Source organism: Paroedura picta, chromosome 16 (genome assembly GCF_049243985.1).
Source record: "Paroedura picta isolate Pp20150507F chromosome 16, Ppicta_v3.0, whole genome shotgun sequence".
Lineage (NCBI taxonomy): Eukaryota > Metazoa > Chordata > Lepidosauria > Squamata > Gekkonidae > Paroedura > Paroedura picta.
In genome coordinates, this window is record NC_135384.1 from 7,222,833 (window position 1) to 7,242,065 (window position 19,233).

General features: G+C 52.1%; 2 long non-coding RNA genes across 3 annotated transcripts in view; one reads left to right on the plus strand and one right to left on the minus strand.

The window, feature by feature from the left end:
• LOC143825595 (uncharacterized) overlaps nucleotides 1-19,233 on the plus strand; it is a 74,257-nt gene that overhangs the window by 518 nt on the left and 54,506 nt on the right. The gene's annotated exons all lie outside the window — the stretch shown is intronic.
• LOC143826216 (uncharacterized) lies at nucleotides 8,744-12,249 on the minus strand. Its single transcript, XR_013227034.1, has 3 exons — nucleotides 11,938-12,249; nucleotides 9,326-9,821; nucleotides 8,744-8,921 (listed from the first exon to the last, which is right to left on the minus strand). It is a non-coding gene; the product is annotated as an uncharacterized LOC143826216 (long non-coding RNA).

The following is a 19,233-nucleotide window of genomic DNA, read 5'->3' on the forward strand; positions in this document are numbered from 1 at the left end:
ATCTTGGCAATCCTATGGTTCAGCACTCTCCATGTCTTCTGATCTTGCACCGCTTCATATCATAAGAGGAATAAAAATGTTCACAGTTGTCATTAATCACTAACCCTAACATCTTTATTCCCCTTCAGTTTGTTTCTTTTCTTCATTATGCTGCATATGTGTAGGATATCTTCATGATGCTGTTTACTAATTTACTGCTATTTCATTGTCTGGGGAAGTGCATGCACACCAAAGCTTGCACATAGAATAAATCTTGGTTGGTCTTAAAGGTGCCATTGGACTCAAATTTTGTTCTAATCCTGTTGTGCTCCTGGAGTTCGGGGCTGGTAATTCAATTCTGAGGTGCAGGGAGGCCCAATTCAAGTTTTGACTGTGGTGCCCATTGGAGAGGGGCCCTGTGGATTTGCCCCCCTGGCTTTCATTTCCATTAGGACTCGAGACAAATTTTCATTAGGACTCAAGACAAATACGAGCAGGTGCCATTCGGTCAATCTGCATGCGAGTGATGAAGACCGTTTTCGACCATCTAAGGTAAAGATGAGACTTTGAAATTCACTCCCTGGGTGGACACTTGGCTCCCAGCCACAGCATCTCCTTGTTTTGCACAAAGGTCAAATAATAATAATAATAATAATAATAATGTTAAAAACTGAGCATGGCAGAACTTTTGGCAGCCTGGGCCACTTTCGTCCAGCGCTCTTGTCTCGGTCTGTTCTCTTGAGTCCCAGGGACAGGCCGCGGCCCTCCTCACGGACGCCTCCGATTCCCAGCCCTTCAGGGTGCCATCCATCCTCAGACGGATCATAAATCGCTAACAAGCCTTTCCCAAAGCCTGCCGGCTGCCACGGCTCAGCCAGAAAGTTGCTGTGCGCAGTCAAGCGGGAGGGTCGCATCCCGCAATGTGACAAGGCAGGAAGCACACAGGCTGGCTCTGTCAGGGGGGGCTGGCAGCAGCGGTGGTTTGAAGCTGGCTGCGGGCGACACTGACAACGGGAGGGGGCCAAGCTAAGCCACCATTTCCAAGTTGTGGGGGGGGGAGGGGAGGGGAGGAAGAGCCTAAAAATGACAGCCAGGGAAGAAGCTTCCTTTGGGAGGCTGCACTGCAGTGTGGGCCATGTAGGAGCAGCGTGGGCCCAGACGTGGCCGAAAGCCCTGTGGCCTTTGAAGAGGAACGCCACTTGTCGTTTGTGCTTCAGAGCAACCCAGACTGGTCCTCCCGTTAGGCAGTGCGAAGGGCCCCCGCCTCCATTGGGAAGATTTGGGGCTCTCGTTACATCGGAGTTACAGCAAATGGTCAATTATTTTCATTTATATCGCTGAGAGGGACCGGCTGCTTCCCAACTCTCTGCCTCGACGTGTCAGAGCAGAAGGGAGAAGACTTTTTGTAGCCAAGGGGAACACTGCCCAAGGTTGAGAGCAGGAATCAGGAAGCCGTGCTGCCTTTCAAGCCCATGTCTCCTGGCTCTTTACATAGCTGTATGATTGACAGATTGCACGGATGAGGAATGTTGCCTCTTGCACCGCCACGGAGGCCACGCACCCGCTTTGTGTCAGATCCCCAACAGCTCTGCTTCAACTTGGGCCTCAGCAGCAGTGAAAGGCGTCTCTGCCTGAGATTTTGGAAGAGGCGTCTCTCACAGCTCCACTGCTTCTGGAAGGATCTCTGAGTAGTCAGGCCTGGATCGGTCTGTCCGCTGGGCTGGTTCAAAAGAAGTCCTTTATTTATAGACGCTAATAAATTGCCTGCAGTGGGGTGGGGAGGACAGGAAATATTATTCACAGCTAATCTTTCATAAGTAGCCCCTTTGAGCTTTGCCCAGATCAATTCTTTTTTTGGGGGGGAGGGAAGGGGATTGGGTTGTGCTTTGCTTTCTATCTCGGGTCTCAGCTCCCGACAGCGTTAGCGTATTTACTTTGTGGCCGCAGAACAAGATTTGCGAGTGTTTGTCTCCAAACAACAACCCTGTGAAGCAAGTTGTTATCCTGAGAGACAGCAACTCGCTCAAGGTCATGCGCGGGGCAGAGCAGGGAGTTGGAATCGCGATGCATGCGCAAGGCCGTGCGCAGACTGAAAAGCCATGGGGTGACTTTCTTCTTAACGCTCCCTTGGCATGAGCTCTGGACCCCTGTTAGTTGCTTGGTATCTCTACAAGCAACAAACTCAGCTGGCGCCCTTGATTAGTCCTTCTGTTCCGCCACATCAGTCCAAGTGAGCTTTTACTTGTGGGTACCATCTTATTTGTCTTATGCCAATAAAGGTATTGTCATTAGTGGTAGGTACCCAGGCTCCCTAATAGTTCAAGGAAACTTCTCTCTGCATTTGAGCAGCCTTGCCTCTGTTTGGGGGGCTCATATGAAAGCCCTTTTTGACCCAGGTGAACCCTGTTACCTTCTAATACAACCAACCAGTGTGTGCAAATTCTGTTTTTTACAATAAGACGTCTGCCAAGGAATCGGTTCTCCAGGTGAGTGTTCTGTTACTCTTGAGCCCGTCCCTAAAATGGATAATTTTCTCCTCTGACCTTTATCCCTTGGCCACTTCCTTCAGAAATTTCCTTTGTCAAACGCTCCTGCAAGCCAGTTCGATCCAGCACCCCCATCTTCTGCCGAAACCCAAGCGCCCACCTTGATCCCTTTCTCAGGGGTATGGGCCAGGCAATGACCTCACCCGTGCCTTTGAAATGCAGGCTTCGTGCCCACCGGGGTTGGCAGGGAAGAATCAATTAAAGAGAAAGGCCAGATCCATCCGGGAACACAGACGCTGGGATCGGTTCCCACCCAGTTAACAACTCGGGGCGATGGAAGGGCTTCAGTGCCAAACTAAGGTCCAGATTCTCCAATCAGGCGTCTGCTGTTACACCAATGAGCACCTCTCCCCAGGGAGCCAGCATGGTGTAGCGGTTAAGAATGGCGGCTTCTAATCTAATTGGCTGGGTTTGATTCCCCGCTTCTCCACGTGCCGCCAGCTGGGTGACCTTGGGCTCGTCACAGTCCTGATACAGCTCTTCTCCCAGAGCAGTCCTGTCAGAGCTCATGTACTTCACACGGACTCTGTTGTGGGGAGAGAAAGGGAAGGCGATTGTAAGCCGCTTTGAGACTCCTTCTGGCAGTGAAAAGCGGGGTTTAACAACAAACTCTTCTTACTCTTCTCCTCCCACCATGCGAGAGAGGATAAATTTGAGACACTGTAGCATTACCACTAGGTGGCACTCTGATTTCGCAGCAGCCGGTCCACCCTGCACTGTTGCACTCAAATCCTGGGCCTGCTGCATCAGTGGCAGCTGCCTTTTTGGAGCCTCTGCAGAGCCGGTGCCCAGGACAGAACAGTCCCATAGACCTGCCTGTCATACGGGCCGGTTCTAACCATTGCAAGTCCCCATTTGCCATCCCTTTTGACCCTCCAGTAACACCAGCCCTGAGCTGCTCCGGTGCTTCTGAGCCCTCCCAGTTGCCTTGGCCCAGGACAGTTACAGAAGCCCGCTAGCATGCGCTCTGGGTTAATTCCATGGGCTCCCTTTGGGACCATGGGCCTGTTGATGTCAGAGCTTTTCCGCCAATTTCCCAATTTGCTACGAAGGCTAAATTAAGCCTTGCCGTTGCTTGTGGGTCTTGCCCCGCCGCCTGCTAGGGAGGCGCCAGCACCTCGTGGGCCTCCCAGGGGGTTTGCCACCTGTCAGGGCTGCAGCCTGCATGAAAATTAACGCTATTTACCGGAGGCTTTTAAAAATATATATGGGGGGGGGGGAGAGACTGGGGAGGGAATACGGAACAGCCTTCAAGCCGGCACGCGGCAGAATAGAAACGGAGGAGAGGGCCTACTGAGCCGGTGGCCTTGAAGGCAGCGGAATACTTAAGCAGATATGGAATTGCAGAAGAGATGCAGATTCTCAGCTCAGCCGCCTGAGCCAGCAAATGCCGACACGCTATCACCCCTCAGGGATCCCTGCGTGATTTGTGAAGGGGGTGCGGGCAAGGCAACCGGAGCCGGACTGCCGGCAGGGCACAGCTGCTTGCGTCGCTGCCACGGCGCTGGCTGGTGACAGATGCTGCTTCCAGATGTTCTAAGCAAAAGCTTTTGTGTAGCAACAGGGCGGCCCAGGGGGTACTCGGCCGGGTCACAGCCGAAAAGAGGGAGGCCAGTGGCCTAGTGTAGAAAGTATAGACCCCTGCAAGCAGGGGACGTTTGCACACCTTCCCACAGAGCTCCCACTGAGCGGGGAAGAGGGTTTCCATCCCCCCCATCATCTCTCTCCTGACCCTGCTTCTTTGAGCCTCAGCTGAAAGGGCCAGTGCGTCTCCTCTGACCTGTTTGCTTTATGAAGGGCCTGGCTTCTCCAGGAACCTTTCCCTGCCCTCCGTCTAAGTGACAACCTTTCAAGTACTTAAAGAGAGCCATCCTGGCCCCTCTCAACCTTCTCTTCTCCAGGCTGAACTTTCCCAATTCCCTCAGCCTTTCCTCCTAGGGCTTGGTCCCCAGGCCCCGGATCATCCTCGTTGCTCTTCTCAGCCCTCTTGATTTTTCCCGCATCCATTATGAAACGAGGCTTCCAAAACTACTCACGGCCCATCCAGGTGTGGTCTGACCAATGTGGCATACGACATGACTATGACATCTTGTGATTTTGATGTGGTGCCTCCATTGATACAACCCAAGGCTGCATTTGCCTTCTTTACCGCCACATCACACTGTCTGCTCACATTTAGCCTACAGTCCACAAGTGCCCCAAGATCTGGTTCATGCACACTGTTCCCCAGAAGTGTCTCTCCCATCCAGTGTGCACGCTTCCCATTTTTGTGACCCAGATGTAGAACTCTGCCCTTCTCCTTACTGAATTGCAACTTGTTCTCTTTGCTCACTTTTCCAGCATGAACTATAGCATCTGGGGTACTCTTGAAACATGTGCACATGCATGGGAGTGGAGAGGGGGACCCTCGCTGTGTAGTTTTGATGTCGCTTTTATGTACATTCTGGCGGACAACGCAGAGTGCTGTAGGCACACTTTCAGGGAGAATCCGTGCAGCGCATCTGTGTGATTTCTGTATGATTATCTAGTGGGGCTGAGGAGCAGTTCTGCCCCGACGTGCCCCGTGGCTCCAGTGGCGCTGCGCAGTAGCACGCATAGAGCCGCGTCTCTGGGCGCACTCTGGCTTGCACCTGGAGGCTTCCACGAAGCTGCGATGCGCCTGGCTCTGGGGAGAGGGCAGCAGCGATTAGTGCGGGAATCCCATCCCTCATCGCCAGGCTTCGGTATGAAATAACTGCAATGTTCAGCCGCATCAGCGGGGAGAGGACGAGAGAGGGAATCGTTTTCTGTCTCTGAGCCGATAATAACTTGGTGTCTTGCCGCGGAGAAGTGTGGAGATGGCGAAGATTAAGGCAGAGAAAAGGGAGAAGGGGACGGTGCACAGGGGAAAGGGGTCCAAGGGAAGACCGAGGGGACAGTGGCGGGGAACCGGGAGTCTGCGTTTTAAGGAGCTGGGATTGCTTGGAGTCATGCGGCCAGGAAGAAGGAAGGGTGATGTGGCCAAGATGGCAGAGGGCCAACTCAGACATTTCCTGAGGCCTGGGCCGAAGCAGAGTTGGCTTCGATAGGACCGTAAATGTAAATACCTTTTATGGGGACCAACTACAAAGTCACAAATCAGCCGGCAAGGTTTTGAGCTCCCTCAAACTCTTGATCATTAAGCAGAAAATCGGTGCGGGGGGGGGGGGGGAGAGAAACATGCCACTGGGCATGACAGAAAAACAAATTGCAGCTGTCTTCAGAGGGAGCATGGGAAATGCTGCATGGGCTTAATTTGGGTAAGCCAAACAGGCTCGAAGAGAAGATTTGCACCCCAGGCTGCTGGGACAGGGAAGCAGTGGCTGTCCTTCCTTTGAAAAATAAAAGAAAGGCAGTGGTAATATAGATTCTTTCTCTCTCAAGTGTTAATTGGCTCTTAGTGCAGGGTACCTCGTAAAATGGGAAGTAGAAGTAAATGAACACTTAATAGCCTTTATATTTAGCAAACAAAGAATCACTCCACAGCCTCTATTTTAGCAAGCAGGAAATTAATTTTAGATGGTCAATAGAAGCGAAATTGGATAGTGTTACCTAATGGTTAGAGGATACATCATTCCCACGGGTAGAATCCCATTGTTCGGCTGTACTTGGCAATCATCTCTAGTTACAGGCTCCCTCGCCAAGACGAGTTTCCCCAAATGAGCTAAAAAATTGTACATCTATGTACGTTCAACAGCTTTTACTCGGCCGTGGGAATATGTCTTTTGCATTGTATTCAGAGGTTTATCAGGAAGAGAACATGACTCAGAATCCATTGCAATATGCAGAGTTCTGCAGCAAACAGGATGATGAAGATTCTGTACATATATTGGCCAGTATATGGTCACATGCAAACTTAAATGGACTCCGGGGAATGGTAGAGGACAGGAAGGCCTGGAGGATCATTGTCCATGGGGTCGCGATGGGTCGGACACGACTTCGCACATAACAACAACATATGGTCACAAGGTAAAGCATGGTATAAATCTACGGTGTGCCCATATTTGAAATCTGGCATCTGTTCCCAGGCGCTACACAGAGCTGGAAGGGGTGCATGAAATGGCAACCAACATGATAAAGGAGTTGGAGTACCTTCCTTATGGGAACCAGAGCATATTGTGGTTGTTTTTTAGTTTAAAAAAAAAACCCAAAGCTAAGGAGGGACATTAGAAGTTACAAAATTGTGAAGAAAATGGAAAGAAAATGTTTCCTCGCTCCCCCTTAACGCAGGATGTGATGATGGCTCTTGGCGTAGATAGCTTTAAAAGGGGATGAGGCACATAGTGGGTAATAGAAGTCTATTACCCACTATTAGCTATCATGGGTAAATGGAATGACAGTATTAAGAGGCAGGATACTCTGACGAGTTTCGGGGTTGGTGGATGGGTCTATCCTGCGGTGCCTGTGGGAAGCCAGAGCCCCATGGCCAAAGAACGGCAATGTGAAAGCACCCATTAGATGAATTTGCCTGGGGTGCTCGGGTATGTCTCTGTCCAAAGAGCCATCAGAGATCGGAGGAGTCAAGTCCGTGCCTATGGGAAGAAAGAGCAACTGTCGTTCTGCAGGAGACAGAGAAAGAAGCAAAAAAAGACTCCCCCGGGAGTTGCTTGAAGCCCCCCAGGGTCCGGGCTCTCTCTCTGGGGGAGTGATAGAGGATAAAGAATCTGCTGCCTTGGAGGAATGCCTCCTCGCCGCCATCTGTGCTCAGTCCCTGTGTTGGTAAACAAAACAGATCTCGCAAAAATTCCACAAGCCGCCAAGGCTCTTTCATCAGACGGGGGACATCTCCAGTAAGCCCTGGCTGACTTCCTTGCCCTCAAGTCAACAGAGGCCATCCCTTTGAAAGCCAGTTGTGAAGGTGCAGGCAAGGGGGAGGTGTGGCTTCCTTCGTGCCATGCTTGTGAGTTTTCCGGGAAGCTCTGCCAGGCCAACTGTGGGAATTCATAGAATCATAGAGTTGAAAGGGACCTCCAAGGTCATCTAGTCCAACCCCCTGCAGAATGCGGGAGATTCACAACTGCCTGCCTGCCACAGTGACCCCACAGTGACTTCCCTCCCTGGGCCATCATCTGGAGATTTGTCCAAGGCTGCACACTCAGTAGAATTGCCCCTGTGGGCAGAAAAAGCCAACCCTTGTTATGGTCACGGTCAATCCCCAGTGAACCCAGAGGTGCCCCCTAAAGTGCACCAAGCCTGCTATGGTGTCCTGCCCCCTTCCCCCTTTCTACAAGCATCAGGCCAGACCCGCCGTCCCCTCCTGTCCGCGTCCTACGCCTTTAGCAAACAACCCAACGTGTTTCCGCTCATCGTCACCTTCATTTCTTCTTGAGTTGAATCTAGGACGAGGCCTGGCCTGGCTGTCACTGCCTGCCTGAGAAAGACGCCTGTTTCAAGGCGAAGATTGGATCAGTGGCTTGTTGCGACACAGGGGGATGTTTACAAGGGAGTCGGAAACAAAGGCAAAATTAAACGCCTCCTTGCCGTGGGCGGGGAGGCAGAGGAGGCTGTGAGGAGAGGCAGACCTTTGTTGTAGCTCCCCAGGGAAATAAAGGGGGGGGGAGAAAAAACACCTCTGCCGTTGGGTGAATTTGCATATGCTGATTAACTAGACACCTGTGGAGCCAAAAGATCTACCTCTCGACTAATATGTGAAATTTTTGGACAGCATTTCCCTACCAGAGCACATAGAGCAGGTGTGGCCAAACGGTGGCTCTCCAGATGTCCGTGGACTACAATTCCCATGAGTCCCTGCCAGGGACCCCTGACCGGAGATCTGGCCCTGTATGAGGGTTCACCTTATAGGGTTAGCTTCCTCCGTGGCCCCTGAACACCCCATGACCTATGCAGTTCCCGAAGAGTACTGCAGAAACACAGGCAAAGTTACGGTGAGAGGCAACCTACAGCTTTCAACCCCCATAATTAACAACTGTTAAAAGTGGGCATGGCTTGGTACAGGTGGATGTCAAAGGTAGGGAGTTTAGCTATGTCAACACACCTTGGAGTTGTGGAAGATGGGCGCTGAGCCACACGTGCTTCGTATGCACAATATCCCAGGTTCAGTTGGTAACACCTCCAGTGTGTGTGTAGGGGACGAAATGCAACATGGCGGCAGCGTGTCTTGCAGCCAAGCCACGAAGGAGTCTTGTGGCACTTTAGCAATAATGGAAGCATTGCGGAACAAGCTTTGTCTGGCTAGAGCACACTTCATTAGATGTAGGAGTTGAAACCTTGGTCAGAAGCGAGAGAAATACAGTCACGGGCATAAATTTGAAAAAAATCCTCTAATCAATGGCATCAAACCCAGCATTATTAATGATGCCAGGTTTTGCCGACATAATTTTGTACTCTCAGTGCAAGAGTAGGCTGACCGTACATACCCTGTTGAAGAGAGAGAGAGAGAGAGAATATGTATTAAACGTTTATTGATTGATATGGACATATATGGTCATGTCGGCCTACCCCTTCCTCCCGAAATGTCCAGTGATGGGCTTGGAGGGGCCCCTGGGTGGGCATGTACACAACTATGCATCCCAATCAAATTCTGCACAACCGTGACACTTCTGGGGTTTCTGGAAGCCTGAAGAACGTTTCAGGGGTTTCTCAGCTGTAAAAGAATTGAGTAAGGCTGGGATAGTGTCAAGCTTTGAAATGCATTCTAATTCCATTAGATCGTAGCCTAGCAGCGTCTCAGAGACTAAAGAGGTTTTTGAGGTTCAAAGCCCACTTCATCAGATATCATCGGGTATTTAACAAAAGGAGCTTTGATTCTCAGGAAATTATACCTCAGAAATCTCATTCAAGTGTGGCTGGACTTGAAACTAGCTCTCGTACTGCAGACGCCGCAGCTCCCCTCCTGAAACTATTCCAATTCAGCAGTTTTGTGCCTCGTGTCTCTCTCTGAAATACTTCTGCCGAAGAATGGAGGTTTGTAATTCAGAAACAGAGCATGCCGGTAGACTCATGATTATGCCATCGTTTTCTGAATGTAGCCAGTGTGACGGAAGATTTGTGTCTGTTTATTCTTTCGTGCAGAGGCGGTCCCGCGCAGGCAGCAAAAGGGCTTTGCTGGGTTATGTTCCGCCGGAGGATGAGTGGATGAATGAGCCCCTGATGGAATGACCCGATATGCTTTAGCCCTGTAGTAGCAGATGGTTGCTTGAATGAATAGGGGGACTGAGTTGGCAGCTGGCTTCGCTGTGGGTATGGTCGGGAGGTCCTTTGGTTAGCAGGTCCCTTCTGTGTAGGGCTACCAAACTCTGGGTGAGGCTTGGCGTTCTCCTGGAATGACAAAAATGGCCGCTTTAGAAGGCGGGCTCTGGTGCTGCGCCCCAAACTTGGCCCTCCTCAGGCTCCACCCCCAAAATCTTCCAAGAGTTTCCCAACCTGGAGCTGACCACCCTTCCTCTCGTTGGTGATTAACTGATGGGTGGAGTGGGGGTCTGTGCAAACGGCTCAGCCTAGCACCCAAAGCCTGCAAGGGGGAAAGTGTCATGGCGGCCAGCGCTTGAATTGTGAGGGAAAAGAAAATGGGGATCGTTTTGTTTCCCATTAGACCGGGCTCAATTTAGCCAGTAGTCCATTCACCCTCGTTAGGTTCATCACCGCTGTGTAAACTTATTTGCTGCCCAGCTTGAATGAGGTATTCACACTTTGAAACCGCTATCAGTCAGTTATCAATCACTGCAAGAATAGATAATTGTAAACAGGCCGCCGTGTTAGTTAGCAGGGCAATAAAACAGGAGTCCAATGGCATCTTAGACTCGCAGAATTTATTTCCCCAGGCACTTTCAAAGGTCAGAGCTCACTTCATCGGATGCATGGCGTTCCCCCATTAGGCAGACGAATGAGCAGTACTCAGAGCTGCAGAACTGATAAGGCAGCCTGACGCTATCCGGTTGGAGCCCAAATAGACGTTAAATTAGGATGACAAGCCCAACTCGGTTGCGTTCCTGCCAAATACGGCTGTTCTGAATGGTTACTCTACTTATCTCCTATGCATTTGGACTTTGCAGTGAAACATCGCCTATGCCGGTACCTCTCGAATTGGTCTCTGAACCTACCTCACTGGGGTCCCTAGACTTAGGGTTGCCATCCTCCAGGTAGAGGCTGGAGATCTCCTGACATTATACCTGCTCCCCAGAAGTTTGAGATCACTTCTCCTGGAGAAAATGGCTACTTTGAATACCCTGTTCTGGTCTCTCCCATTCCCCAAACCTCCCAGATGTCCAGGTGTTCCCAGTCCAGGCCAGGCAACCCTGCTAGAGCTATCGCCGCCTCTGAGTCCCATTTGTAAAATAGGAATACAAGATGAAAAACACATTAAAAAAACCCCAAACCAACCACTTTGCAGCTTCAATCTATGCCCTATGCAGATTACTGCTGCGATCTCTCTGCCGCTTCCTTCTCCCCGTCCCCAGCTGAACCGGGAGTCTTTTCACCCCCTCCTTTCCCTCCTCCCAGCAGGGAGGCCTTCCTCTCCAGCCCGGCTCCTTCTCCAGGGAGCGCACAGACTCATCCCGGCTGCAAAAATAAAACCCCACCTGACAAGTTGAAAAGCAAAACAGAGGTGCTTGACCACGTCCCGCAAGGAGGGGGGGGGGGGCTCCCAGCAGTGAAGCCTCTCACCCCACCCTCCCACCTCTTTGTTTCTGAGATTTTAGTTTTGCCAGGTTAGATCGGGGAAAAGGCTGGAAGCCAGGACGGCGGCACCGGGAGGCTAATAGCATTTATTCCAGCACGAGCTTCCGTGAGTCAAAGCTCACTTCTTCAGAGGCTTATCGGAAGGGAATAATTTTTGATTATGAATGCTCCTTTGCCTTTTCCCCCCTTAAGCTCCACGCTGACTGAAAAGGCAGGAGGGAGAACATGCTGCTGCTTTTCTGTTTGCAGGGAGGTTCTAAGGGCAAGGAGGGATACTCTGGAATTTTATCCTCAGCCCGTTTGACCACGTTTCCACCTTTCACACGGCCCGTGTAAGCCAGGAACTGGGGATCCTTGGAAACAGGGCTCCTAGCTTCATTCAGTTATTTATCCCCAGCCACCTCCTTTCAGAACTCTTTGCCTCTTTGCCTCCCGGGAAATGAGGGCACAGTCTTTCTCCAGAACTCCATTCCGTTGCACCGGCAGCTTGATCCCCGGGCGTTCTGCCTGCCCTCCCCTCTGGTGATACAAACAGGAAAGTTGGTCCTTCAAAAGCAAACCGGTGTCGGGAGTTCTTCTGGGGTTGTAAGACAGGCGGGTGAGAAGCACGACTCCTGGGTCCCCCTCTGCCTCTCTCCCCCTCCAGCCCTCACAGCGTAACCTTTTCTTCTCTTCAGAGAGCGGCAGGGCCCTGTGATGGATTCTCTCAAACCATCTGCTCATCTTGTTAGGCTCTTAATTAACAAGTAATTACCCACTGCATATGCACAAGCTGGGCAGGCGGTGCGTCTGGGGCTTCTCCCGAAGCAGGCTGGGGAACATGGAAGACACGATCAAAATGTGCAGAGGGTGAGGACGAGGTCTTTTGACCCTGCACCCTGCTCCCTGCGAAGCCCTCGCGAAGCCCAACCACCACATTTTGGCTCTTCCTGGCGTCTCCATTCGTTCTCCATTTCTGCAGAGCTGAAGCCAGACTGGAAGCCAGGTCCCCCTTTTCTTCCAGAAGCCCTAACTTGGGATTGGCGGTGGACCGGCTAGAGTGGCTCAAGGCAGAGAAGGAAAGATGCTCTGCACATGCCCAGGTGCAAAATCATTTCCCTTTGTGATGTCATAAAGCGAAACTTGACAACCAAAAACAGGCTTCCGGAGCCAAGCCCCTGTCCATATCACCTTTGCGCTTAGGGTCAGTTTACATCTTACTCAGCCGCTTTCACTGGCTACCAGCAGCCTCCTGGCAAGCTGTGAATGTGATAAACACAAGAACACAAGACGGGTCCTGCGGGATCAGGCAAAAGGGTGGTCCAGCCTCACATATGGTTCCCCGTAGGGGTCAACCAGAGGCCCTGAGAAGCTCCCAAACGGGGCACAGAGGCAACAGCTGTTGCCTCTTAGCAACGGAGATCCAAAGATGCAGTGCCTCTGAACATGGAGGTTCCACTTAGTCCTTGTACCTGCGGATGGGCAGTCCCCAGATCGGAGGCCCCGTCAGCCTCGATCAAGCCGCTGCAGTCCCCTCAGCGATATGGGCATGGTGACAGCGTCCTACCTTACAAACCTGCCACGGGGATAATGGATGGGAAGTGTTTGAAGGCTTGAAACGCACTATATAACAGTTAAGCATTATTATGCCTAAGAATACGATCCGGTCCCTCCATCCATCTCTCTCCGTGCACCACCTTCTGCCCACCCCCTCTTCCTCCCAGGTACTGGAGGCCTTCCACCGCTGGGCTGCCTCATCAATGCAGACAGATGTCTCTATCCAAGGTGATCGCCTCTCAGGGCTTTTAATGAATAATAAATCGCCCGGCCTCAAGGACTTGGGTGTCACGTCAGAGCCGCCACCAATTTATCTCGCTCTGACCTGACCCAGGCAGTGGGGACAGGAGCCGCAACTGACCAGGCCTGGGTTAGAACTGGCACTCCCAGAGAAGAAAGAACAAACACACACACACACACACACCAAACACACAGGGGCTCATGGGAATTGTCGTCCATGGACATCTGGAGAGTCACAGCTTGGCCACTCCTGCATTATACCTTGCTGAGGTCTGTCTCTGCCCTCCCTGCCCATCTATAGAAATCTATCTCCATTTTGACATTCCTAGATGTATGTACATCTGTGTTCATTTGTTTATTTGCTGAAGGCGCACGCATGAGAGAGTGGCGGCCACTACCCCAGGACTCCTTGCATAAAGTGTGAAGCAGCAGCTAAAATGGCACCAGAGCGGTGGGACTTGATGCCAAGGATGGCAGGGCTCCCTTCCCTTTCAGAACTGGCCAGCTGTACCAGCCCACACGGTCTCCTGTGGCCCTACCCTTGTCAGACCCCTGTCCTCCTCCACGTCTGAGCCGTTTAGGAGGGAGGCTAATGAGTTCCAGCAGAAGGGGCGGAGGAGCCAGGGGGCACAGGAGACGGCAGGAAGGGTCGGAGGGCCAGATGCCAGGGACTCATCCTTCATGGCTGTTTGCGAGAGAGCAAAAGTGCCTCTCCCTGAAGGCCTTCTGTCTTCTAGAGGCCTGCTTTCCCCACAGAATGAACGGGGGCGGCTTCTTTAGGCTAGAGCAGCAAGCTTGGGGAACCCCCAAAACTGGTTCCCATGTACATGTTGGAACGCCAGCAGCACACCTGGATGTCTGGATTTCCAGACAAAGTGGGTTCAAATAATAGGGACCCAGCGCTACGATCCCTTGCCTTTCTCTGCTTGAAAATCTCTTTCCATTCTCACCCCTTGACTCCGCACTCCCCTTCTCGGCCACGGATCTGATCCCCATTTCTTTCATCCTGCCAGTGTCCGGCCCGCCAGTTAATAAGCAAAACTCAGCCTCTGGAAATCCCCCTTTCCCGCCCCAGTATCCTGGGGCTGTGGGGAAAAGGATCTCCCGTGAGTCTTTTGGAGATTTCTGCTCTGGAAGAAGGGGATTTGCCCAGCCTTTGAGATTGTTTAATTAAAGGCCAAGTCTTCTGCAATGCTTCAGGGTATCGTAGCAGGCCAGGCTAGGGGCTGTGAACGAGCCAGGGTCAAATTTAAGGCAGGGTGTGTGTGTGAAATTAGAAGGGATTGACAAAGGGATCGGCGAGCAAGACGAACAGTCGTTCTGTGAAAGGATGTTCATGCTGGTGGATTAGATCAGGTGTGCATGAGAGAGAATGAGGAAGAAAAGGGCGGGGGAAGTGATCGAATAGATTAGAGCCGAACATTGAAAAGTAGTCTCAAAAGAAGAAGAGGAACTCATTTGCCCCTTTCAGCTCTAACGCACCGATATGGACACACAGACCGGTGTATCTTTTGAAATGTATCTATGCTTCTGAAGGCTTGAATGTGCGGATGTGTACAGGGGAGCGCAGCGAAAATCAAATAAGCATCCCACACAATCTGCAGTGATTTCTACAGCCAGACGTACAACTAGGCAGGCAGTCAGCATCACGTGCATTGTGACCGCCGCGACATATATACACAATGGGTTGTAACCTTGGCAGATAAAGTACAACCAAAAGATCATTCTTGTATGCTTGCATGTGCACACTGTCTCACTGCCATTCTCTCTCTCTCTCTCTCGCACACGCACACAGCCAGTACATGGGCCCGGTAGCTCTAGCATCCAAACAGAAAACCCAGTATATAATTCTCTTTTGTTCACACGCGCACACAAAAGGCATTTCACACCCTGGGATCCTGAGTGTTTTAATGCTCGCCCAGGTAGAAGCGCACTGTAACCAGCAAGATGTCGCTTCCCCTTCTGCTTCTGCTCCCCACCACACACCCCACCTGCACATGTTTGCACAAAAGCTTGGCATGAGCACACGGCCACATCATGATGTGCACGCACTCCGCTTGCTGCCGCATAGGCTCACTCGCAGATGCATAGGGATGCGCTGCCTATAATGTACACAGCCACTCTCAGAGGCGCACAGAGTGTGCCCAAATGGGCAAGTGACAGTGGTTGCTATGGTGCTGCCGGGTCTCTTGCTAGCCATGGAGCACCACGGGGACCCCTGGCAGCTCCAGGCACAATGCAAATTAAGCTGCCTGCCTCCTCCTGGAGAACCCGGGAATCCTGTCTGCGAGTATTCACGCTCCAACCCTCCAGGTTCCAGTTTGCTCACAGAGGTCCCAGGACTCCCGTGCCCCTGGACTCCTCTAAAAGGGTCCATGGCCTTTCCGTGCCCTGAAGACAGCCATACAGTAGGCAGGAATCAGCTGGTGGAGACTTTGCCCCCACTGGATCCCCAGGCATTGGAGCAGTATATCTGTTGACTGGCTGCCTGGCACTGTTGTTAAAGGTCCCTGCATTCCCCATCCCTGTAACCAGCTGAGTCCCTTCCCCAAAGCCAGAATGCTCCGGCTTCTTGACCCTGCCCTGAGGATTTCACAAAGGAAGGGCAGTCCCGCCATTGAACCGGAGGAGGGAGCTCAAGCCATTTTGGGAGGTTTTCTGCTGTTGTCCTTGGGCAGGACTCAGAACTAAACTGTCCAAAGGGCGGGTTGTGTTCCATTAGGATTGCTGGAAGGGAGACCTTTGGCCGGCCTGTGACTCCAAGCTGCAAGGAGGAGAGAGACACGTGAGAGAAGCAAGGGAGGGGAGGGGATCCTGTCTGTAAATGGCAGGTGGGTGTTTGCAGTCTGGGAGGAAAGAGCCCAAGGAAGTGCCCTTTAGGGAAAACAGCGCAGTTCCTAAATCAGGGGGCGGTATTGCAGATTTACTCTGACCCAGGTGGTCCGGGCAAACCCACCAGCCACATCAGCGCTCAGAACCAAAGCAGGGTCCGCCCTGGTTAGCACGTGGATGTGAGCCCTCCAATGAATCCCAGGGGTGTGACAGGCGGGCTGGGAATGGCCAAGCACCTCTGAACGTCTCTTGCTTTGCAGGACTTACAGCCGGGCTGGGAGGTGGCGATAGCTCTAGCAGGGTTGCCAGGCCTGGACTGGGAACACCTGGAGATTTTGGGACTAAAGTCTATGGAAGGTGGGGTGTGGGGAAGGGAAGAGTTTCAACGGAGTGCAGCACCATGGATCCCACCTTCCAAAGTGGCCATTTTCTCCAGGTGAAGTGGCCAGAGAGCAGTTGTAATAGCAGGAGGTCCCCAGCCATCGTCTGGAGGTTGGCATCCCTAACTACCACTGAATATTTGTCAGAGGGAGAAGGGGGGAGTATGAGAAACGCTGTCCTGCAATATGTCACAGCAAATGTCCGGTGAAACGAGAAATCCCCTACTATATCACTGCCTTTTCCAGTGGTCCCAAGGATTCGCAGGTTGTGCCTGGCTGCCCTGCCCTGCCTCTCTGTCACGCACCTGGCCCCAGGACTGTTTCAGGTTGGGAAACAGTGCAGCACAGTCCCTGTCTCAAACAGGTACTTTGCACAGGTGAACTGAGTTGAACCTGTGAATCACATGCCACGAAGCCCGGAGAGAGAAATCCAGAGACAACCTGAGAACTGCATAACATGCAGACCGGCCTCTTAATCTGCCTGCAGCCCAGCCAACACCGTGGCCTTTTCCAGAGAACACAGAAGTCCCTATTCCCCAGCTACCTAACGGTTCTTGCCTCGGCCTCTGAGCCTTCCTACGAAGCCATCTGGTGGGTAGTGGAGAAAGAAGGAGAGTTGGATTATCTACCCCACTTTTCACTGCCTGAAGGAATCTCAAAGCGGCTTCCAATCGCCTTCCATTCCTCTCCCCACAACTCCCCTGCGAAGTAGGCGGGACTGAGAGAGCTCTGAGGGAACGGCTGTGTGAGAACAGCACTATCAGGGCTGCGACTAGCCCAAGGTGACCCAGCTGGCCGCATGTGGAGCAGGGAATCAAACCCGGCTCCCCAGATTAGATGCTGTTGCTCTTAACCAGGACACCACGCTGTAGTCCAGCAGGTATTTAGTGCCCAGTGCCAAGGGACACAAACATCTGGGATGCGGTGACGCTGAGCGAGGTGCTCTCGGTCCCTTTCTCCTGTTTATTTATTTATTTGACTCTCCATCTCACACCGATCTATTTATCTAATTCTCGTGGCTGGCTCCCACCCGCTCCCTTGCCTGTATCCGTGGTGATGCCGGTGACAAGTGCAGTAATTAAGCTCCGAATTGCTCCAGATGTTCTGTTCCTAGACAAGTAAACAAGACCCGCTGCCCCTCGGATGGGAACAAACGGGAAGGGGGGGGGGACCACGCTGTTGTGCACACAACAAGTGGACATTCTGCAGGGAGGTGGAGCGTGCAGGGAGGAGGGGAGAGCCCAAGATCAGGCTGAGTGCCCAGGTGGGCACAGAGTCGGTCGGAAAGGGCAGCAGCCGTGTTGGAAGGCCTTGAACGAGGGCACTGCTGTCGAGTAGCTCACCGCAGTGGCTAAGGGGACGTGGGGAGGCAGCAGGGAGCAGGTGTTTTCCCTTTAATCCTTGGGCTAATATCTCATTCCTCTCCCCGCAAAAGTGTCTGTGCCTTAACTGCTCCAGGAAGCCGTTCAGCCACTGGCTTTGTGCCGCAGAGAGGCAAGTGGGCTTGTGTCGTGACACGTGCGGTTGGCCGACAGCCTGCCAGAGTGGCGGAGAGATCCCAGGGAAAAAGGTTCCCTCCTCCGAGCTGCTAAGTCCAACGTCGCTAGTGACAGACACCTGCCTGACCTGGACAGGCCCCTTGTTTCTTGGGTCCGTGTCCTGAAGCGACAGATAAAAGTGGCAAAAACGCACACACACACACACACACAAAAGGAGAGGGGAAACCTCCGAAAGACGGGCTTTGTTTTTGGAAGACAGCCCGACGTGTTCCAAAGCTTATGGCTCTTTTCCGTGAGTGTTTCTGTTCTGCGGTTGTTCCCGAGGACGGCAGGAACAGCCCCGTACCTTACTGAATTGGATGGCTCTTTTTCATGAGTATTTTCCTTCCTGGGTGACAGTTCCCTTTGGTGGGGACGTGGTGGAGGAAAGATGATGGCAACTCTAAGAGTAACTCGCAGCTCGCTTCTCTGGGGTCGCCCTGGGTCAGAGGTGACCAAACTCTCCAGATGGTCATGGACTACAGTTCCCATGAGCCCTTGTCAGCACATGCAGGCAGGGGCTCATGAGAATTGTAGTCCATGTATTGTAGAATTGTAGAATTGAGAATTGTACCTTTCCCCCCAGGCCTTTGATGTCTCCTTTCTTCTGGGGGCTGTCCTGCCAGGGTGCAGAGGGTGGGGGTTATGTTTTTAAAGTATTTTAGATGATTGTATTCTTTATCCTATTCAGCTGAAGGTATGGGATATAAATTCCCAAATAATAAAGGGGATTGCTTGGGCCTGCTTCATCAGAGGCGGGGGTAACGCCCAACCATACTTAGTTGCTAATTATTCCGCCATTGTAATATTGTAGAGTTTTAGAGAGATTTTATGGGGAGATTGTTTTATACTATTGATGCTAATGCTTCTTGTTGTGGACTGGATTTTGTATTTGGCATGTTTGTAAACCGCTGTGAGCCAGTTCACTGAGAGCGGCCATCGTACAAATCCAAATAATAAATAAATATTTATTTAAGGGGCCACAAGATTTTTTTCCCCCCGGGTAGGACTGGGGCTGGGGATCTCCCAGACTGATACCACTAAACCCCAGAGATCAGTTCCCCTGGAGGAAACGACTGCTGGGGGGGGGGGGAAGGAGGGCAGACCCTGCAGCATCACAGCCTTGCAGAGCTCCCTAAACCTACCCTCCCTGGATGGACTAGCCTCCCAACCACACACACACGCATACAAATGTCCAAACCATGTTTATTTTCAAGAGCTGTTTCCTTCTGGCTGTTTAAAAACCCGCACAAACAAATTATGGTGGTAATACTTGGCAAAGACTTGGGAATCCTGGCTCCAAGTCCCCTCTCCTTTCTCCGCCTAGGGCTGGAATCCCTCTAAGCCCTTCCTCCGGAGAGGCTTCTAGCTCTCCCCCCCCCCCCCCCGCCGCCCCAGCTACAAACGAGTCGGTCTCCCTCTTGACCCCCCTCTTACGAAAGGCAGGAGTGCTCCCTCTCCCGTCCTCCGCCCTCCCTTCCTAGCAGGCTCCCGGGAGAATCCTGGCGGCCTGTCTCTCAGCAT